Below are 11,125 nucleotides of genomic sequence, written 5' to 3' on the forward strand. Positions count from 1 at the left end.
GAATAAAAATGTCACGAGGGTTGCGATTACCAGGGTTGCATGTTTACGTGGACTAATCACGCAAAAAGACGCTGACACATTTAACTGCAGCCTGTGACACCTGAGCGGCTGAAATTACATATTGTAATCGCTAATGCTTAGATTTAGCTGAAAGTCAGACGGTAGGTTATCTCTGGTGAAAACATGGCTGAAGAGAGATTGACATGATACCCAGGAATATAGAGCATAGGGCAAATAGGAATTTACATAATTTTTTATAGAAATCATTATTCCACACATGATCCCAGCGAATATGCTAATTACATAGTGATGAAAGGATGTGTGGTGTCTCCTTGTGCTGAGGTGTCAGTGTTTGCATTCAAGGGTTATTCTGAAGTGCAATTTAATCTCCTGGCTGAATTATGTTTTAATATGACTTTTCCGAAGGTAACAAACTAATCTTAGGTTGCTGTTGAGATTTTACTGAACCTAAATAGCGTGGAGGGATGACCAAAGATCAACGGTTCAGGTAATTGCATTTGAGTGCTGATTAAGATCTGGCATTTACGACATTATATGATTATCTTAGTCATTGTTATTCTTATGAGCTCATGTGCTGGTGCATGTCTGTTGTATAGACCCCTTGGGGGGGCTCAGAATCCACTGCTGTAAGGAAGAAAATTTGCTTAATCTTTGTGGTTTAAGAAAAATATATATTTTTTACATTCAAGCTTTAAGCTCTTCAGGGACACACTAGACAGACATGCATATTTCTATGTGTGTTTGTTGCATAGGCTGGAGTGGCTTTGGCCTGTCAGGCAAAAACCAGAAGCAGGAAAGACCGATCTGGAAAGATAAGTATACAGAATTACGAATCCCAGCAAGATATGAATCAGACCAGATTTACTGTCTCGGGAAGTCTCACATGTTGTATCCAGATTTAATTTACAAGTCTCTGTGCTGCACAGTCATACACAATAAACCATCGTCATGTACAACGGGATGTTTATGAATTTCAGGCACAGTAAGTCAGTGTTTGTTTCTTAAAGCCCTCTGCATTTTACTCCCTGTGTAACAATCAATGCTAACTTAACATAGAATGCAAATTCAGCACTTAAGCACTGCATGTCAATGGAACACCAGCCTCGAGGGAACACTTTTTTGATCATTTCGAACACTCAACCTAGAGTTAACAGTGAACAAACAACACTCCTCTCTTGACTTGACTATATAATTGTTATGTTATTGTTATATTGCATGTGAGGCTTTTAGTAACACTAAGCACCAAATGTTCTTGAAAGAAAAAATATAGAAAACAACAAAAACATTGACAGATAGAAATTCAGGGTAAAAGTAAGTGAAAGGGGTTCAGAAATAAACGATATGTGTGAGTGAGAGTGTGTGCAAGTGCACCTCCATTGAGGCACAGATGAAAGCCGGTGGAGGGAAGATCTGTGCCTCCCTGGCTCAGTGGGAGACACACCGGGCTTTACTCTGATAACCCTCCGGCGGTGAGGTGAAGGGGTGCGTGAACTGCTGCTCCACTCAGACAGGACTGCAATACAGAGATATCCTCAACCTGCACTCACACGCGGGGCCATATTTCAGCCTTACGGAGACATAAACGATATCACCGAGGAGAAGCGGGGACAGGCATGACAAGAAAAAGAGGGGAGGGGGGGGGCGGGGTGGAATTATGAAATTGACAAACAAAGACAGACATGCAGTGAGAGGCGGAGAAAGAGGAAGAGAGAGAGAGAGAGAGAGAGAGAGAGGGAGAGAGAGGGAGAGAGAGAGAGGGAGAGAGAGACAGCTCTGGACAGATTTGAAAGCAACAGAGAGACAGAGAAAAAAAGAAAAACACACAACTCCATTCTGCCTCCTACATCAAAAAGCCTTCTCTTCCAAATGTCAGAGCGGCTGGATTTCAGGCCTGCCCGTGCTTCTGTGTCGAGCCCTTGTGGTTTGAATTGGTGTCCTTAAACCTTGACTGGCAGGAGTGATGCTGTCTTTCACTAGTGATGAGGCTGTATGCTACAAGGAGGTGAACGATAGAGAGGCAGAAAGACAGACTGGCATCTGGAGACATGCACATGTGGGATGGAGACAGCGGCTGTGTTCCCGTGATTATGATTTATCACCTCAGATCAGTGTATGTTTAATGCGAACAGATATCAGCCTTCGGTGTTTCACCACCGTACAGTCCTTTCAAAGGGAAGTAAATAGATCATGTCCAACACGCTGTTGGGTGAGCAGAGCCTCAATTTATTTCTGAGCTTGTAGCCCTCTTAAGGGAAACTGAATCCCTTCTAGGATTAAAAGATATTACACAGCTGCCCGTGTGCAAATTGACTGTGCATGGATGACAGTCCAACCAATTCAGAGGAAAACATTTTTTTTTATTCATGCACTTGTTGCCTTTATCAGACTCTTATTTCCCCTGAACACATTTGCGTCACTTTTCTTCTCTTCTCTTTATCTCCCTCCAACGTCTCTGGCCTTATAGAGAGAGCCCAATCCCAGCAGATATTTTATTGTCCTCCAACTGTCACGAACAATGACATAACCTTTAGAAGCCCTTTGGATTGTTTTTTTTGGATCAGTCTGCTCTATTTCTGAACAGCACCCTACCATGATTGCAGCAATTTTTCACTGAATGCTCAGCCTGGTCTATTATCCACAGAACTTGACATCTAGCACTCTAAAAATACCAAATCAATAGCATGAGCGCCGTGCGGTACACCGGCAAGAAACGGTACAATGCACCTTGATATGTCGCTAGTATTTAACTACCAACACAAATTACGCAGTGGAGAATAGGATAAAGCAATTTGATTTACACACATCATCTTTTTCCAATTACACATGTCTTTGTGTAAATAGTTTGCAGAGTTAGCTCATATTTCTCTGTTAGAGAAATTGGGCTGCATTCATCAGCCAGCTTAGCTTAGCTTAGCATAAAGGAGGGGAAACTAGTTTTTGTGCATGTTAAATAAACTAGATATAAAGTCTTTCTTAGTGAGCTTTCTTGTTGTTTTTTAAACAGAGCAAAGGGAACCACGGGAATGGTATCGATCATCTCGTCTGACACTGTGTAAGAAAGAAATGATTAAGCATGTAACTATTTCTTGAAAAACACATCAGAACACCCAGGAAAAATATTAACGCCATGCATCCTACTACTCATAGCCCCGAGGCCCATTGCAATGTGTCCGCAGAGCTGCATACGCTCAAGGTCAGCGGTCGCACCTTTGAGATTTCCCATTTGGTGATTCACCTTCTTGCTGGAGCTTGGATCCCGAGCTGGAGCCAATGTGACAGCATGAAGGCGGCACACACTGCAGAGGCATCTTACATGAAACCAGTATTCCTTGCCCTCTTGCCTCGGGGTCTATTGCCATGGTGCTTTTGAAGATACACACGTACGCCTTTTAACAGCTCACATACATGTATGAATGCACACACCAAAATATGACGTATCTTTGATCTCTGTGCCGGCTGCATACATTACAAGGGTGGATTTTTGGTAAAAGCACCTTGGAGGAGGAGAGAGCTGGAAGATTATGAATTCCCAGGCAATCTCAAGAGAGAGCTGAAGCTTTATTATACATGAGGCAGGTTGGGGTGGGGCTGGGAGAGTAAATTGGGGGCACGGTTGTAATTCCTCTGTCGAGGATGTAGTTTAGCAGTGAAAACAAAATGTTACCATGCAGTTGTATATCACAGATTCCAATGAAACACCATTGTTGCCCTTTTTTTGTAAGTGAGCAGATATATAGCCGACAGTAAGACACATTGTGTGAAATGGTTGTACGGTTTAAAAGTATACATGCAACAACCACATTTCTGAGCCACTCACGTTAGTTTTACTCCAGACAGCTCTAGATGTTGGTGAATATTGCCAACAAGTAGTGACAGCTTCTCCCTTTTCATTGCCCGACCAGGGAAACAAAAGGGTCAGCACACACGTATAGGATAAAAACACATGCGCACAACCAAACCCTTCCCTCAGCGGGAAGTAGCAGTCGCTTGATCATTGCGTTAGTGCCAAAACCTAGAATCACGTCAAGGAAGTAAAACAGACTCAAGAGATGGGAGGGGGGGCAAGACAGAGATGCAACAGTATGGATTGAAGCAATATTTACTGAATACAAAGGCAGACACACGCCGCGTTGTCGTGCCCCCCCAAAAAATTGAATACAATGTACAAATATCTTGGCCGTTTTTGCAGGGAAGCCGGTTTTATAGAGGTTTCTTTAGCTGATAGTAGCCAGACAGCTAACAAAGTATCCAGGCGGGAATAGTCAAAGCTTCCTCCGGGCAGCTGCCCCCCCCCCAAAAAAAAATAAGAGATTCTATTTTCAGGCTCAAACACACTTCAAGTAGGAGCATGCAGACAAAACAACACAGGAACACGAGCTGCCTTACGGAGGATGTGTTTTTGCCCCTGTGATACTGACCAGAAAGGGAGATGCTTGGAACAATTTTGCACAGTGGTGCCAAAATTGCAGAAGAAGAGCAGTTTAATGACGTGTAAAAAATAAGGGACGGTTTGATTTAAGGAAAGAGTATTGAAGATGTGTAAATGATTGACGGTGATAAAGCTCCGACATTTCCTCATTTGCGACTTTAGTGATCTGGGCCGGTGCCGTGAGACTCTTTGAATCAAGTATTCTGTGTGTGTGTTTCATTTCTTCCTTTTTTCTGAGATTGTTGACTCTGTTGGGAAATGGTCACTTTTTTGTTTTTGCAAGTTTCACTACCGTTCAGGTAGAATGATAAGCGAATAATTTGTATTTTAACATTTATTTTAAGGTTTTCTAATTCCCCACCCTCCTTTCTTTGTTTCTGTACCTCTGATTTACTAGGTGCCCAGTGGCTTAGCAGCCATGCATCTCCTGTGAGCACACAGTGGTTATAATTCAAGTCAATCTGTTCACTGGACCGCCACAAAGACTCATTTAAATACTGCCCGTAGCCATTGCTATACTTCTCCGTCTCTATCAATATCCATGTCTCTCTGCTGCCTTGCTCAATTGACTTGCCCATGCTTCCTGCTGTGACTGTTTCTACATTTGGTTCATTGTCGACTATCACTCAGTTGTGCATTGACAGCATCACTCCTTCACCTTCCAATAATCATTCAATCACAGCTTCTATCCTTTCCCCTAGCCTTGGTCTCATACTCATTATTCATCTGTTCACCCAATCCTCAGAGCTCGGGGGTGAGTTGCCAGGATGCCAGGCAGCTTTGATTTACGTATCTTTGTCTGTGGCCCGTGGCAATGATGTTAGAGATCAGACCGAGAACACTGCCAGGGTACAAATGTGGTATTAATTGTGTAAATATTAAAGTAGTAGTATGCCACAAAGAAGCCCGGACAAGCATACTGACTAAACACAGGATTGAATTGTGGTGAGTGACATGGGTAATATTTAGGTACGCCAGTTTTTTTTTGTGTGTTTTGCACTCATCTTGCACACCTGAACTACTCACCAAGGTGCTGCTGTTTGCGTGACATCCGTCATTACATACAGTGCAATCTTATATTCTGCACAGCTCCATCGGTCAGTTCCAAATCTAAAAATGTTTTTGTATGTGTGTATTTTAGGAATTGTTTTTGAGGATGTCATGTAATTTATCTTCTAACATATATCAACTGACCTTTCACCAGCCTGTCTCCAATGTAGGGCATCAAAGCATTGCTAATGAATTATTTTGCTTGTCTTGGGGCAGTGACATAAACTGTGAACAACACTCACACGCACTCACTCACTTCTTCATAAATATGTCATGCGGTTGGTTGGAAAGATCGACGCGCGTGTCCATCCGCAGTTGTTGAGGAATGAGGGAGTTAGATGATGGACAGAGATTCAACCTGGGAGTCGGAATCATTTCCAGCTGCTGCCCTCCATCTCTGCAGATTTCTCTCTTTTCTTTCTAGTTTTTCGCTGCTCTCTGTTCTTATCAACCCTCCCCCACTCAACACCGCTCTTCCCAGGTGTTTATCCCAAGCTCCCCAGGCGGGCGGGTGGGGGAGAGAAGAACCCCCCTCCCCTACCGAGCCTCACCGCAGGTTCACCGGAGGTTCTCATGGCTGAGCTGCATGCTGCCCTGCAGCGCACAGTTGGCGCTGACCTACAGAAAAAAAAACATCACAAAGTGTGAGAGATCATATTGGATTGCGTCCCTCGATCAGATAATTTGTGGTTGATATCAGGCAAAATCTATAAAACTTTTAAGTAAATATTGCATTCTAGGATGTTGATTTGTAAAAATGCGTCGATCCAGCCCCATTCAACAGAGTCTTCTTAGTTACTGTTCAGTTTCAGTTTACTTTTCCCAGATAGTAGAAAGGAAACAGGTTGTGGGAATGGATTATTTCTTCTTTATTTCTCACCAAAAATCATCCCCTGCGGTTACATAAGGCGACGTAACAAGCATCACACTTCCTCCACTTTGTGACTAGAGGGTTGCCTGGCAACTCCAAGAACTTCTACCTGGCTGGATCCTTGCAACCACACACACGAACACACACTCACACCAATACATATGCACAAACAACCTAATCTTTTGAATCACTTGAACCTTCAAAAGGTGGATTAACTTGGGTTTATTCAAGGTAATGACGCTGCCAAAAGGAGAAGTCCAAGAAGAGAACAGAAAGTCACTGGACACCAGATGACACAGTGGGGTTTCCCAACTAACTTCCTGAACGGAGACGGCCAAAGCGTATCATGTCTCCTTTGAAGTTTTGTTTCTTTGGAGTCAAATTTCCTTTCTTCTGCCAAACTTTTTGTCTACGCCAACAGACTACGATCAATCAGTATCACAGTGCTTCGGATTTGGTTGCTGCAATGCTGGACGGTGGCTGGAGATGGGTGAGAGCTGAGAGGAAGAACACAAACAGACTGAGCTACACATGTGCGTCATCATCTTGCTGAAGGAGCAGAATTAGCCGAGGCTTCGAGTCCCCATCCAGTGTCTGGTCCCTTTTAGTCAGACGGGCGTGACTTTGACGGATATAGGTCTTCTATCCTTGTGAACATAAAAAAAATAAAGAATCATGAACGAGAATCATCAGTATCAAGTAGCACTTGTCACAAAAAGTTTTATTTACAGTCACACTGGTTCCATTGGAATTAGAAATGCAAATGAAAAATCTGTCATAATACAACTGGCCTTTACTTAGACATGGAGGGTCTTAGCAATGCACACAAACATCTAATTTATCTGTACTCACTCACGTTTCAGCTGTAACTGCCATGAATGAGCCAGTATGCATGCTGCGTGTGACTTGTTGTCTCAGTACTGCTGCACTGTGATCACACTGGACTGTAGGCTTCATGATGGAACAATCCATTTACTGTTCTTCCTTTAGAATGGATTATTATGGGCTTTAAAATAGATTTTCACCAGACATCCTGTGTATGGGGAGTGCAGGTGCATTGTAGCTGTGTGGTATTTTAAACAGAGGCAGCCCTTATACCTCTGAATAGCCGCACAACAAAGCCAGTCTGAGAGATATGTACATATTTGTATCACATAAAATATTGGCGCATTATATTTATGTTGTTTTGTTGCAAAAAATGAAACTTTACACGACTGTAGCACTGAGTAAGAGGAACGGACTTCTTCAGCTCCTGAACAAACACGTGTCTCTCATGTGTCTTATAACTGCATCTGGATTTTAACCAGGTGAAGACAGAGAGGTTGTATTTTTCTCGACTCCGATGGTACAAATAATACCACACGGGTCGATAGGGACCTTCATATCTTTTTTTTCTTTTCCTCCCCCAAAGGCAAATACATAGACAGAAAAAAATAGGAAAAGAGAAGGGGAGAATTGCAGAAATGAAAAGAAATGTTGCACAAGTTGGAGGCTAACGTGTGAAAATAAGATGTAGTCATCCAAGCGCTAGAGATTCCCCAATAAATCGTCTGCCTGTTTTAATAACCTTTGGGCATAATGTCCTCTGTAGATGGGATTCCATTGTCTGGCAGGCTGCTGTCTGCACACACACACACACACACACACACAGATATAAAAGACTCCCGCATAATTCAAGTACAGTGTGTTATTGAAACGGGGCTCAAATTCTGTCAATGTCTTTATTTATCCATTTCTTTCCTGGGGCAGACAACCAGAAAATAGGTGAAAATGATATGTATCATACAATAACTCAGATGTCACCCTTACCGGGAAGATTATCTCTTTGAAATTAGCAAAGCGGTTTTGAGTTAACAGCACCAAACGGTGTTATAACTTCAAACGCCTCCTTGAGCTGGCTTTTCCGCATGGCTGCACTGAACGGTCGCCTCCCGAATGAACCCTTTGCAAACGGATTTCTGAATTCCATTTACGTACTTTTATTCCTACCTTTTCCACAATCTCTCCGGGAGGGGAGGAAGCAAGGGAAGTCCTATATTAGGAAAAGGGGTTTTTCTGAGGAAATCAAACTGAGCAAGCTGTCTGGCAGCTCAGTCCTCCATGGATTCAATTCCCAGGGACCTCCTGGTCCATCCGGCTATTGAAGGCTGCAAAATGGCACTTGCATCCGAGCACCTGTTGTGTTGTTTCGAGTTACTTGTGCAACATCCTTTCTAACAGGTGAAAAATATATCTGGACGCTGGAGATGTAGTTATGGATTTTTCCGTCTCTGTCTGATGGATTTTGTTAAGCTGGTGTTAACGGCACAATACAGTATTTTGGACCACGTCTGTAAATGGTTGCTACAAGGCAGCAGGTATTGAGCACCGAGCAGGAGGGGCCATTTATCCCCCAAGCAAAGCCATCAGAGCAACCAACAAACCATTGGATGTGTTTGGATCTACCTAATCAGATGGCCAGATGACTTTACCTTATCAGCTTAGCGAGTTTGTGCTTGTTGGGCTTATTGAATTTTCCCCAGGTCTCAGATAAGTCTATAACTGGAGTGAAAATGCTTCTTTTGCAGATTCTAATTCAGATTTGGCAATACATTGAAGCTGCCAACCACTGGCTGAAAAGCAAAAAAGCAAGATACAAGGGAAAGATCCCCTTGTATCTTAGGCTAAACAGAAGGAACTTCTTACTGCAGTAGACCCAGTGCAAACAGGGCCAGTCAAAGGAGGGCAGCTTTGAAAAATGAAAATGTATCCTGCGGTTTAATTAGATGACTGCCAGCTCACTTCAAAATATTTATTTAAAGAGCGGCTGTGACCCAGTGACTATCTACGGAGAGCGTGATAAGTTGAGATTAAAAGGCGGAGCAGAGTGAATGGGGGCTCACAGGTGTTTATGTCCGACCTTCCCCCAACTCGCTCTTTCTGTCTTTTCTTCAAACTTCTTTGATCAATTCAATTCCATGTTGGGGATCCTAATGGTCCACATATTCAGAACAAAAGCCCATCTCTCTCTCTCTCTCTCTCTCTGGAGGTTAATCAAGAAATTCAGTTACTATATATCTGGTACACATAAAGCTATAGCCAGCACTCAGTTAGCTTAGCTTAAGATGAAGAAAAGAAAAAAGGGGAAACAGCTAACCTGGCTACGACCAGAGACACCATGTCCTCCAAAACTCAATAATTAACACATCATATCTGATATTAATCCATTCAAAAACATAAAAAGTGTCAGGTTCACATTTTTAACGGACTATTTGCCAACCCCAGCAAAAAAGGTTTGTAAAAAACATCCCCTCTGCAGAGCGTTTGACCTAGTATCCACACACACCCAAGATCACCTCCTATCCTAGCTGCCCCCCCGCCCCCATCCGAAAGGCTTGTCAGCGTGCAGCCTCACCACATTGCTCCAGGCCATGTCATATATGAATTATTTAAAAACAGTAGTATGGCACATGAAATTAATATTCTGATATTTTCCATTTTCTTCCGTCAGCTCTCTCGCTCGCTGCGATGTGTTATTGTTGTAACGATCTGTATTCCTGTGGCACGAGGTTGATCAGGGCTGGTGCCCACTGACGCAACGTGTCAGGCATGTTGAGCGGAGTTACACTGGGCCGCTCTGTTTTTCCTTACTCCCACACTGGTTAGCTGGCAGGTGATGTATCTCTCTTTCCTCTGCACATTGCTTGCACTTGCCTAAACTTGTTCCCACTCACTGTAACGTGTTTTTTTTGTCATTACTCAGTAAAAATTTGGAATTTGGAGGTATCATTTTTTTAAAAGACGTTCCAACCGGTTGGGTCATTTGATATTTACATTGCACGCTTGAAACCCATTAAACGTTTAAAGCAAGACGCTGCACAGTTCACTGACTCAATAAATTATGGATCGAAAAAGCATCTCTTGGAATTTCACCTGCTGTATTGCAGTGAGAGCAGTGTGCCCTTTGAATTTCCAACAGAACGGCTCCCCCTAGTGCCAAAGACAGCCACGAGCCACAGATGCTCCTTAATACAACAAGTCAACTATTACTTTCAGTGTCTGACTTCATTAAAATCTTTTCAGCTTTTTTTTTCTTATCACTGACTAAATCACAGCATCTGATTTTACTATATTGCTCAAACCCAAAAGTTAACAAATTAAATGTGGGGGCCACAAATTGAGGAATCTCTCTTATTATTCATCACATATTCTACCATATAGGCTAAATATGTTTTTATATTATATATTTGTTGTTGTGTCCACCTAACGGAGCCCAGCTTCACATAATGCATGATTCAAGCTCACAGAGCAGCAGGCCATGCATTGTGTCCTGAGGGCTACATACAGCCTCTACTAGAATCGTGTACAGTCGTACGGTTGGCCATCTGGAGGAAACAAAGTGTTAGTAACCTTAAATATTTAAGACAGAACATCACTCCATGCACAAAGGGAAGTGCAAAACAAAGTCATTGTGTACTTACTCTCTATTGTATGGCTATATTATCAATGCATTTAAAGTCACAGACAGTTAGTCTGCAAAGGAGGATGTTTCTCAGCAATGACACAAACATTTATTCCTTTAATTTACTCAAAATGCATGGTTGAGCAAAGCCTTCTTAAAGAAGGATTGTGTGGATGTTTCTGTGTATTGCTTTGATACATCCTGTGTCAAGGCCACTGCCTTCGGACCTGATTAAGTCATTCATTTAGTATCAATTCTTTTGCACATGGTATGTTGTTTGTGTGGAACTTTCTTGTTTGTCTGATGTTATCTT

The sequence above is a fragment of the Gasterosteus aculeatus genome, chromosome 4, assembly GCF_964276395.1.
Source record: "Gasterosteus aculeatus chromosome 4, fGasAcu3.hap1.1, whole genome shotgun sequence".
Classification (NCBI taxonomy): Eukaryota; Metazoa; Chordata; class Actinopteri; order Perciformes; family Gasterosteidae; genus Gasterosteus; species Gasterosteus aculeatus.